General features: G+C 38.8%; 1 pseudogene; it reads right to left on the bottom strand.

Moving 5' to 3' along the window:
• Positions 1 to 5,386: 5,386 nt before the first annotated feature.
• On the bottom strand, positions 5,387 to 6,703 carry LOC102818393 (annotated as a pseudogene).
• Between the last annotated feature and the right edge of the window lie 6,067 nt (positions 6,704 to 12,770).

The following is a 12,770-nucleotide window of genomic DNA, read 5'->3' as shown; positions in this document are numbered from 1 at the left end:
TAATACAAAAGAATCAAGTCCACTACATTTCTGCAAAGAGACTATGAAAGAGCTCAATATTAACAGACAAAACAAGGTCAGAGGTGGATTGTAAAACAAGCTATCAACTATGTAAATCTGGGTTGAAACTGAAGGGAAAAAAATTAAGTCCAAGAGAGCTAAAATACAACCTTGAGTCTATCCCATCTGAATTTACAGACCGTCTCAAGTATAGATTTGACACAGTGAACAATAACAACCAAAAACCAGTTGAATTGTGGCATGATGCCAAGAATATCAAATATGCAGAAAGCAAAAGTTCATTTAAAAGACAGGAAAGAAAGATAACATCAAAGTGGATGTCTGAATAGATGCTGAAACATGCTCTGGAGTCTAGAGTAGCTAAATCAAATCGAAGAAATGATGAAATAAAAGACTTGGAGAGAAAATTCCAAAGGACAGGCTGACAACACAAAATAAAATATTACCATGTAATGTGCAAAGACCTAGAGTTAGTAAACCAGAAGGTGAGAACACACTCAACATTTCTCAAGCTGAATAAAACGAAGAAAAAAATTCAAGCTGCAATGTGCAAAATTGAATGATTGTATAGACAAAATATTGAATGATGAAGGAAGCATTAAAGAAGATGGAAGGAATAAAAATCACTGCACAAAAAGGAATGGTAGTTGTTCAGTCATCTCAGGAAGTAGCACATGATCAAGAACTTAAGGTAATGGAGGAAGAAGTCCAAACTGTACTGAAGGCATTAGTGGAAATTAGGCTCCAGGAATCCATGGAATACCAACTGAAATGTTTCAGAAAATTTATGCAAAGCTGGAAGCACTCACTAGTCTATGTCAAGAAGTTTGGAAGACAGCTACCTGACCAACCAACAGGTTTGTGCCCATTCCAAATAAAGGTGACCCTACATAATATGGAAAGGAAGAAAAACATCACCAATATCATACACAAGCAAAATTCTGCTGCAAAAATAGTTATAACAGTACATCAACAAGGAACTACCAGAAACTTAAGCCAGATTCTGAAGAGGTTGGATGGATGTTGACTGAATGCAGAGAATGCCAGAAACATGTTTACCAGTGTTTTATTGACTATGGAAAGGCAGTCGACTGTATGGGTCACAACAAACTAAGTAACATTGCAAAAATAGGAATTCCTGAACCCTGCATTGTGCTCATGCAGAACCTGCATAAAGACCAAGAAGAAGTCATTCGAATAGAGCAAGGGGATACTGCCAGGTTTGAAATCAGGAAATGTGTATATCAGACTTGTATTCTTTCATCATACTTGTTCAATCTGTATGCTGAGCAAACAGTCCAAGAAATTGGAGTGTATGAAGAAGAATATGTCATCAGAGGAAGCTCATTACCAACCTGTCGTGTGCAGACGACATAACTTGCTTATTGAAAGAAAAGAGAACCTGAAACACCTTCTAATGAAAATCAAAGACTACAGTCTTCAATATGGATTACAACTCAATGTAAAGAAAACAAAAATCCTCACAATTGGACCAGTAAAGAACATTATGATAAATGGGAAAAAGAATGAATTTGACAAGGATTTCATTTTTATTAGATCCACAATTAATACTCATGGAAGCAACAGTCAAGAAATCAAACACCTTATTGCACTTGGCAAATTTGCGGCACAAAACCTCTTTAAAGTGCTAAAGAGCAAAGATAACACTTTGAGAACTAGGGTAGGCCTAAACCAAGTTCAATCAAATCATATGCTTAGAAAACTGTGGACAGTGAATAAAGAAGATCACTAAGAGTTATAACAAACTCAATGGTACTTAGCAATAACAATGTTGCTTTTGTCATTAAATGCCACTAACCTGGTTCCAACTCATAGGGACCCTGCGTAGGATTTCCAAGGAGCAACTGGTGAACTTGAACCAATGACTTTGCAGTTCAAACAGACTTTGTGTTCCAGTGCATTATCCCATAGCCCCACACCAGGACTCCAAATACCAATACAGCATAACTAATGAATTTTAAACATAAATTCTGGAATATGATAACACTCTTTTTATAAAGAGATAAGTATATTTACATGGATGTACACTGACCAGGCAGTATTTTATTTTGTTATGCATAAGGTCACTATGACTTCGAGCTGCCTATATGGCACCTAACAACAAAAAACGCAATAGCAACAATGATATCCAAGTTTTATCATTAAAGGAATAAATCAAGGTGTACAATAATGTATATCGTTATTTAAGGTTTTCAAGAACAAAGCTGAAGGGCTGGTATAACGTATAAGAAATTGTTAATAGTTTTACTCATTATTATTTCTTCTTTTATATTTTATTGTTTGTGCATGCATTAATTTTTAACTGAAGATTTCAGACTCAAAATAGGACTGTGTATATATCCTACAGTTGGAAAAATTTCAAAGGGAGATGTAACTAGTAAACATTTTGTGTGTGTGTGTGTGTCTTTTTGCTTTAATTAGACCATTTCATTCCCTAAAATCCCCATGGCACTGAATCTGATGTTCACTTGTCCAGAACACAGATTGGGTCATTGAAATCTCCACAACAGTCCTGACAGGAGCCTACTCGCTCTTAAACTTTGAAATCTTTCTTCATGGCAGGATTAGCAACCCTTGAGTCTTACAGTGAATTAATTCTCTATTAGGTCTAGACTCCCAGCAAGGCCCATCTTCAGAATATGAAAGACACTTTGCCCTGAAATTACTTGAATGAAAGCATTGTTTCTCTTCCTTTTTGAATATGAAGAGGCAAATATTCAGGCAGGTGGAAAGCAGGGAAACACTTCAGACCCTTATCATCACATCACTGTCATCTTGCTCCAATGTTCGCAACAACTAGGCATAGAGGGCTTTGTTGAAACAGAGTAACATCAAAGAAGCTTTGAAGGTAACAGGCAGTCCTTCAGCAAAATCCTCAGATCAAATACACCCCTCCCCTAATTAGATTGTTCATCTTTGAGCTCCTCCTAGCAGACATATAAATACTGATTGACTCTATCCACTGGTCAACACACTCAGGCTCCTGCTCCTCCATACAGGACACTGATCTCCAGGTGACCCACAGCCATGAGGACTCTTGCGCTGCTTTCTGCCATTCTCCTGCTCGTCCTTCTGGCCCAGGCTGACCCACTCACAGAAACAGTTGATGAGGATCCATTCCAAGATGAGTCTGGAAGAGAGGACCAAGATGTGGAAGTCTCTTTTACAGAAGACAAACGCTCAGCCCAAGATCCTTCAGGTGAGATCAGTGTGCTATAGGGGGATCCTACTCCTCTTGTGTCTCAAGTTACCCATAGTATCATTAGAAAACAAATGCATTAGAGATAGAGACTGGTCTTCACTAAAGAATTTGGTTCCATTACATATGCTAATGAAACTCTGAACCTTCAGCTAGGAAAATGGCAGTAGGCCTATTAGAAGATCTGATAATGCATGGAGGCTATACTTGACCTAGGGATAATATTATAGGGCATGGGAGTAGTGTGCAAATGACAGACTGGGATAGGGGGAACTTTGACCCTGCAATTTCAACATATAACCAGCAAGGTTTCTATTGATTTATGACAAAATGAAAATTCTATCCATGCTAATAGGGCATGTATTGTGTCTATTTAAGTAGACATAAGGCTCCTAATCACATCGCCATTAGTCTGGCTTGACCACGCCCTCCCTCCTTGCTCACTGTACCTGCCACTCCTATTCTTTGTTTTCTTATGACAAGAACCATCTGCAATTGCACAAAGCTGTATTTATCTGTTGTTGTTGTTGTTGTTGTTAAGTGCCGTCGAGTCGGGTCCGACCCATAGCGACCCTGTACAGGGTTTCCGAGGGTGTAAATCTTTACGGGAGTAGAAAGCCTCATCTTTCTCCCGCGGAGCGGCTGGTAGTTTCGAACTGCTGACCTTAAGGTTAACAGCCCGATTCGTAACCACTACGCTACCAGAGCTCCTTGTATTTATCTGTAGCATCATGTTAATATTTGCAATATCAGAATGTGTTTCTAATCCTGTGTGGCAACATTTCCTATTTAATGTATTTACTGCTAGCTACCCTATTAAAATTGATCATTACTGTGGGCCTTAGATTAATAAAAACGGTACATCCACTGAACCCAGCATGTAAATTGTTCATGATCCTCTGTTTATCACACACTCCTGAATCAACTGTCAATGTCAAATGCTTCCTCTGATTCTCCAGACCTGAGAAGTAGACGTATATGCTACTGCAGAAGAGGATTTTGTCGTCTCGGAGAACGTCGTTTTGGGACCTGTGCATTAAGTGGTATTTCTCTAAATCTTTGCTGCTGATGATCATTAAAGACAGAGACAAAAGAGATCATAGTCTGTTTAGAAAATTTTAAGAAGATTTCTGTTAATCTTTGTAACTTATCCTTCACTTCCATTCTTTATCCCAAATAAAGTCTTTTCAGCAAGTTCTCTCTGTGTGTTTTGCAGAAGTTTTTAAGGTATATTAATCTGGCCTCATTAAAATGCATCTCTAATTCTCAGGGAAGCCACCATTCTCTTTCCAAACAGTTGGAGTATTCCTGTTGAATAGGACCATATTTACCCTTAGAAAACCTTGTGCATTATTTTTAAATTTTTTATCGTGAAGGTTTACAGAGATATTCTTTTTTTTTCTTCTCATTATAGTTTATTAGGTCCTAAAATTCTGTGACAAATTTTTTATCAAATTTTTTCCATTGAAATGGTACTAATTCTAAACACTAATAAAATTGCCACACACAAAATAAACAAATGGTTCATATAACATTCCTTTCTTTGGAAGGTTTTACGATGAATTGCTGTCATTAATGAAGTCATTTACTATTAAACTTAAATGGCCAATTGAGACAAACAATTCTGAGACTGTTCTTCCACCACTGATTAAGACTGGAGTTGTTATTGTTTTTGTTAGGTGCCATCGAGTCGGTACCAACTCATAGCCACCTTATGCACAGTAGAATGAAACAAGGCCTGATCCTGGGCCAACCTCACTATTGTTGCCACTCTTGAGCCCATTGATGCTGCCACTTTGCTAATGCATCTCGCTGGTGGTCTTCCTTTTTTTCCTCTGACCTTCCACTTTACCAAACATGATATCCTTCTCCAGTGACTGGTCTCTCCTGACAATATGTCCAAAGTATGAGAGACGAAGTTTGTCCATCCTGGCCTCCAAGGAGCACTCTGGCTGCTCTTCTTCCAACACAGATCTGTTAGTTCTTTTGGCAGCCCGTGGCCCTTTCAATATTCTCCTCCAAAGTGTTAAAGGTAATATGCATGTAGCCTTATGAGCTTTCTGAGCAGATCTGATGAGTGCAAGCTCTAGTAGCCTTTTTGTATGTCCACTGCCTTGATCACACACAGAAACAGTCTGTCTCATATCACGAACAGCAAAATGACCCAGAGGAGGGAGGGTAGTCTGAGAAACTGTCAACATGCATAGGCTTTCCAGGAACCATGTCAACTTCAACTTCATCACCAGACTTCAAGAATTTGGGGCCATCTTCTAGCTTCTTATCAGACCAGTGGTCAATCTTCTACTTGAGTTTAGCAAACTTGCAAGCAGCGTGAGCTGTGTGACAATCCAGCACAGGTGCATATCCAGCACTGATTTATCCTGGAAGGTTCAGGATGATCACCTATGCCGTGAACTCGGGTGCTTCCATTGTTTTTTTGTTTTTGTTTTTGTTTTTTTCTGTCACCAACCATATTACCTTGGCAACATCTTTGACAGAGATGTTCTTTATGTTGAAAACTGTCTTGTCCCCAGGCAGAGCTTCACTCAAAGTTTCATAATGCATTTCAACAGATTTTACTTCAGTGGTAACACTGACAGGAGCAAAGGTGACCAGCATGCCTGGTTTGAGAACACCAGTCTCCATTCTGCCCATAAAGACAGTGCCAAAATCATCAATTTTGTAGACATCCTAGAGGCAGATGCCAACTGGTCAGTTGGATGAGTTGGTGGCAGGATGCAATCCAGAGCTTAAGCAATGTGATTCCACTGGCATTGTCATCCTTAAGGGTGACTACCCATTCCTTGAACTATCCCTTGAATTGTCTGCAACTTTGGGTGTTCCATGTTAGCACTTGGCTCCAACTTATCATCACCATTCCAACCAGAAATTAGCACAAAGGCTACTGCATTAGGGTTGTAGCCAATTTTCTTAATGTAGGTGCTGACTTCCTAAACTATTTCTTCATATCTCTTCTGGCTGTAGGGTGGCTCAGTGGAACTCATTTTATTAACACCAACAATTAGCTGTTTCACACCCAGTGTGTAAGCCAATAGCGTATGCTCACGGGTCTGAACATTCTTAGAGATACCAGCTTCAAGTTCTCCATCACCAGCAGCAATAACCAGGACAGCATAGTCAGCCTGTGAAGTTCCAGTAATCATGTTTTTGATAAAGTCTCTGTGTCCTGAGGCATTGATGATGGTCACATAGTACTTTCTGGTCTCAAATTTCCACAGGGCAATATCAATGGTGATGCCTCACTCACATTCAGCTTTCAGTTTAGACCCAGACATACTTGAAGGAGCCATTTGCCAGCTCAGCAGCTTCCTTCTCACATGTTTCAATGGTTCTTTTGTTGATCCCATCACATTTGTAGATCAGGTGACCAGTAGTGGTTGATTTGTAGGAATTGACATGCTCATTAACAATGGTGTTGATATGCATCTTTTCCTTTCCCATTTTGTCTTAGGTTTTCTAATGGTTTTCACCATCCCCTGTATACTGGAGGCAAACCCGTTTTGAAAAAACGAAGATCATTAGTTTTACATTCAACTAATTACACTTTGTTTCATCTCAATGGTTACAATCCCCTATATGTGACAGCCATTAAAACCCCTCTCTCTCCATGGCTCTCATTTGCATTCCACCCTCCTTCCTATCGCTTCTCAAATTTGCCATTAGGTAAATGTTGCTACTTTGATCTTGAATTATTGACCATTCCATGGAGTGTTTACTCGTATTGCTATTGCCCCTATATAACTATCTACTGCTTGACTGAAAATTAGGTCACAAGGGTGAGTTCGATTCTAGACCTGAACAGTGGGCAAGAGTCAGAATCTTGAGTTCCTACAGTCTTTTTCTGACCAGAAATCCCTGTCTTTTTCAATTTTCATTTGAAATTGTTCCACATTTTCTTCCACTCTGTCTATAGCCTTATAGTATATTTTGAGGTCGGGGAGTGATAGGCCTCCAACCTTATTCATATTCTTAAGCAGTGCTTTGCTTATCCTGGGTCTCTTTCTTTTACATAAAAAGTTTGTAAATGTTTTTTCCATCTCTTTGAAGAATGTTGTTGGAATATGGATTGGGATTGCATTATATGTGTAAATTGCTTTGGGCAGTATTGACATTTTCACAATGTTAAGTCTTCCTATCCAGAAGCATGGTACTGTCTTCCATTTTTGTAAGTCTCTCGTAGTAGTATTTTGTAGTTTTCTTTTTATAAGTCCTTTGTTGCTCTAGTTACATTTATTCCTAGATATTTCATCCTTTGGATGGTTATTGTCAATGATATTGCTTTCCTAATGTCCTTTTCAATACTGTCATTTTTGGTATAGAGAAATCCAGCTGAGTTTTGTATGTTGATCTCATATCCTGCCACTTTGCTGAATCTTCCAATGAGGTCTAGTAGCTTTTTTACTGAGTCTTTGGAGTTTTCTACGTATAGGATCATATCGTCTGCAAATAGACAGTTGTACTTCCTCTTTGCCAATTTGTGTGCCTTTAATTTCCCTGTCTTGCCATATAGCTCTAGCTAACACTTCCAGAACAATATTGAAGAGGAGTGTTGACAAAAGGCATCCTTGTCTGGTTCCTGTTCACAGAGGGAAGGTTTTCAGTTTCTCTCCATTGAGAATAATGCAGGCTGTTGGTTTTGTATATATGCTCTTTATTATGTTGAGGAATTTCCCTTCAATTCCTATTTTGTTGAGTGTTTTCATCAGGAATGGATGTTGGATTTTGTCAAATGCCTTTTCTGCATCAATTGTTATGATCATGTGGTTCTTTTCTTTTTCTTATTCCTATGGTGGATAACCTTGATCACTTTTTTAATGTTGAACTATGCTTGCACCCCTGTTATGAATCCTACTTGATCATGATATATTATCTTTTTGATATGTTGCTGGATTCTGTTGGCTAGCAGTTTGTTGAGAATTTTTGCATCTATATTCATGAGGGATATTGGTCTATAATTTTCTTTCTTAGTGACATCCTTCCCTGGTTTTGGTATGAAGGTTATGCTTGCTTCATAAAATGTATTAGGAAGTTTTCCATCCTCCTCTATCTTCTGGAATAATTTGAGTAGAATTGGTGACAGCTCTTCCCTGAATGTCTGGTAGAACTCGCCAGTAAAGCCATCTGAGCCTGGACTTTTTTGGTTGGGAGACTTTTGATGACCTGATCCATTTCTTCTTTTGTTATGGGTCTGTTCGGGTTTTCTACTTCACTGTGTGTAAGTTTAGGTAGGTCGTGTTTATCAAAAAATGTAACCATCTCTTCTAAGTTTTCAAATATGTTGGAGTACAACTCTTCATCGTATTCTGTTATTATTCTTTTGATTTATTTTGGTTCCATTGTGACATCACCCATGTGGTCTCTAATGTGTATTATTTGTGTCTTCTTCCTCTTTTCTTTTGTTAGGGATGTCAATGGCTTGTCAATTTTGTTAATCCTTTCAAAGAACCAATTTCTTGTCCTGTTGATTCTTTCTATAGTTTTTCTGTTTGCTATGTAATTTATTTCTTATCTAATCTTTATTACTTCTTTTCTTTTGGTGGCTGTAGGTTCCTTCTGTTGGTCTGTTTCTAATTGTTGTAGATGTTGTGTGCTGTGTTAATTTTGGTTCTTTTTTCTTTTTGGATGTGTGGATTTACTTCAATAAATTGTCCTCTCAGCATCGCTTTTGCCATGTCCCAAAGATTTTGGTATGTTGTGTTTTCATTCTCATTTGTTTCTAGGAACTTTGTGAATTCACATTTAATTTCTTCTACTACCCAGTCACTTTTCAGCAGGGTGATATTCAGTTTCCATGTATTTGATTTGATTTCCTTGGTCTTCCTATTATTGCTTTCTAATTTGGTAGCATTATGGTCTGAGAGGATGCTTTGTAATATTTTGATATTTGTAAATTTATAGAGATTTGTTTTGTGTCCTAAGACATGGTCTATTCTGGAGAATGTTCCAACTGCACTGAAAAATAATGTGTATTGTGAAGTTGTTGGGTTTACTGTTCTGCACATATCTATGAGGTCCAGTTGGCTGATTATTGTTTAGTTCTTCTGTGTCTTTGTCAAGTTTCTTTCTGGTTGTTCTATCCATGTTTGAAAGTGGTGTATTAAAATCACCCACTGTTATTGTAGACTCATCTATTTCTTTCTTCAAATCTAGTAGAGTTTGCTTTATATATTTTGGAGTTCTTTCATTGGGAGCATAGATATTTATTATGGTTATTTCATCTTGTCCAATTGTCCCTTTAATCATGAGATAATGTCCATCTTTATCTATTATGTTGGGTTGTGCCTTAAAGTTTATTTTATTAGAGATTAGTACTGCCACTCCAGATTGTTTTTTATTGCAATCAGCTTGATATACATATTTTTCCATTCTTTGACTTTTAATCTGTTTCTGTCTCTGTGTATGAGATGTGTCTCTTGCGCACAGCATATTGAAGGATCTTGCTTCTTATCCATTCTGTCACTCTCTGTCTCTTAACAGATGCATTTAATACATTTACATTCAGTGTAATTATTGATAGGTATTGATTAATTGCTGCCATTACATTTGGTTTTTTGTGGTGTTGCTACTTTCTTTGTTCTGTGTGTCTTCCTTTGTTGACTTCATGCTTTTTGTGTTTTTTTCTTATGAGTTTCCTCATAGTGTTAAATTTCCATGTTCTTGGATTTTCATCCCCTTGATATGTTGTGAAGTATAAATTTTCTTAGATTGAAAACTTATAGTCCATTAAGTTTTCTCTCCATTTAGTGCAGTCTATTTTATCCTGGAGTGCTGGTAGCATAGTGGTTACAAATCAGGCTGTGAACCACAAAGTCAGCAGTTCAAAACTACCAGCTGGTCCACGGAAGAAAGATGAAGCTTTCTGCTCCTTTAAAGATTTACAGCCTTAGAAACCCTATGCAGTTTGCTATGAGTCAGAACTGACTCCATGGCACACAACAACAAACAACAACAACAATTTTACCCTGTAATCTATCTGACCTTCTCACCATCTGAATCTCTGTTGCTATGTGGTTACCATTGTTTATATTGTACTTGTTTTGATCATACACTGACCACCCATATTCTCTGAGTTTGTTCTTATAGTTTTGTTCTGTTCTCAATTCTTCTTTCTGTTGATTTAATTCTGTGAGGTAATGCCACATATGCCAATCTCTGGTTGTTGTCTGTTCTTGTTGGTTTTCAGTCCACAGAACTTCCTTTAGTATGGTTTGTAGTGCATTGTTCGCTTTGGCCAAATCCCTTTGCTTCTGTTTATCCTGGAATGTTTGATTACACCGTCATATTTGATTAATATCTTTGCTGGATAAAGGATCCTTGGTTGGCAATTTTTTTTCTTTCAGATATTTTTATGTCTCCCCAGCACCTTCTTGCTTGCATGGTTTCTGCTGAGAGATCCAAGCTTAATCTGATTTGCTTGCCTTTGTATGTGACACTTCTGTACTCCCTACCTGCATTAAGGAGTGTCTCCTTTTCCTTGATTTTGGAGAGCTTTATTATGATATGTCTCAGTGATTTTCCTTGGTGTCTATCCTCCTGAGGTTCATTGAACTTCTTGAATGTTTATCTTTTCAGTTTTCAGGATGTTAGAGAAATTTTCTTCAAGTGGTTCTTCAACAATTTCCTCTGTGGACTTGTGTGATTCTTCTTATATGGAATGCCAATAATTCTTAAGTTATTCCTCTTCATGTTGTCCAACTTGAATCTTAAAACTTCTTCAGATTTTTTTAATCCTTTTTTCTGTTTGTTCTTCTATCTTAGTGGTATTGAGAGATTTGTCTTCCAGCTCACTGGTTCTGCTTTCCATCTCGTCTGTTCTACTCCTTTGCCCTTTCAGAATGTCTATTTCTGATATTCTGTTATTGATTGTTTGGACATCTTTCTGTAGGTTTTGAATTGTTTCCAGTGCTGTACCTATCTTATCTGATTGTTCCTGTAGTGTTTTCCTGGTTTCTTCCTTATTTTTCTCAACTCCATTGTAAAGTGTTTTGAATCATGTTATAGTCATTTTTTTCTGAATTCCTCCTCAGACATTTCCAAGGCCTGCCCTCCTTCCAGAATGCAGTCCTGGTCTACCATTTGTCTCAGACATTTTATCTTGTTTCTGGACATGTGCTGATATGTTCACTTGCTTTTGCTTCTTGGACATGTTTAGTGTTTATCTGCGGCTTTACTACTTAATTGAGTATGTGTTTTGGTATTTTTTATGCTTCCTAATTGCTTCCAGGAAGATGTGATCAGGATGTTGGCTTCCTTTTTCACTCTTCTTACTGCTTAACTCAGAGTGACTTTCAAAGATGTCTGCATCCCTGATAAATGGCAGTTGGTATTGGTTCTTGCCTGGGTTTTGGTGTTTTATAGACTGTGATTGTAGCTTGGCTATATGGCAGCAGTTGCTGAGTCTTCTTGTGTAATATAGGGAGAGAAAGAGTCCTGCAAAAGTAGAAGGGGCAGGGGACTTCTGGTGCTTCCCTGACTGTGCAGCACAGGTACACAGGCTCCAGAGAAAGTGGGAATGGTATCGCACAGGGGAGGCCACCACCTGGTAGACAGACAGCTTTTGGGCAAACATAAAACATTAGACTTCAACATTATGAGCTTGCTTTTATAAAAAATAAAACTGCTGAGGAGTTACGAGCATTTTGAGCTTCCACCCGCTTGCACTCGGCTCCTACTCCAGGACTACTCCCCGCCCACTGCAGAGCTTGAAGAGCAGGGCTTGAGCGAACCCATTCAGAGGGCAAACACTCCCAGAGAGCTAGTGGGGCCACAGGAACTAGCATAGTACATCCCAGGGGGAGCCTCATTGCCATGTTGGGCATTGTTGGCGTGGATATAGGGCAAATTGGGGTGCTCACAGCACAGGGAGACAGAGAGAGGCATTTTAGACGTCATCAGACACAGACGCGCCATCTGCCTGCAGCCACTCGCCCGCCCCCCACTTCTTCGGCCTAGGCCAGCCCTCTGCCCAGGCTCCGAGCCTCAGGTCCGCCCATCAAGGCGCAGGCCAGCCCAAGCTGAAACGCCCTTGAGTAGTTGTTTACCACCAATAACAAAGCAGTCCTGCTGTGGCTCTGTGGGTTAATGCACCAGACTGCAAAGCCTTTTGAACTGCAAGGACTGTGATTCGAGCTCACCAGCTGCTCCTTGGAAACCCTATACTAGGTCGCTGTGGGTCACGATCGACTCCACAGCATATCAACAAGGAGAAGAGCTCAGAAGGGACTGAAAGAGAGTTAGGACATTAAAGACTTACTTACATTAAGCTACACTTTTTTCCTCTCTTTCTTCTGCCCCTCCCCCCCTTTTGTGTGTGTGTGTGTGTGTGTGTGTGTGTGATTAGAGACTGCCTTATTTAATCTTGTTTTCACTGGTGCTACATTTATTTTCTTTTTTTTCCATCTTTTTTTTTGTTTGTTTGTTTTGCTTTGCTTTCCTCTCATTATTGCTTTTCTTATTGCTTTTGGTTTTGGTTTCTACCCAACTGGTGTTGTTTGGCTGTCACATAGCC

Source organism: Chrysochloris asiatica, unplaced genomic scaffold (genome assembly GCF_000296735.1).
Source record: "Chrysochloris asiatica unplaced genomic scaffold, ChrAsi1.0 scaffold00064, whole genome shotgun sequence".
Lineage (NCBI taxonomy): Eukaryota > Metazoa > Chordata > Mammalia > Afrosoricida > Chrysochloridae > Chrysochloris > Chrysochloris asiatica.
This window is presented reverse-complemented; position numbering and strand designations above follow the sequence as displayed.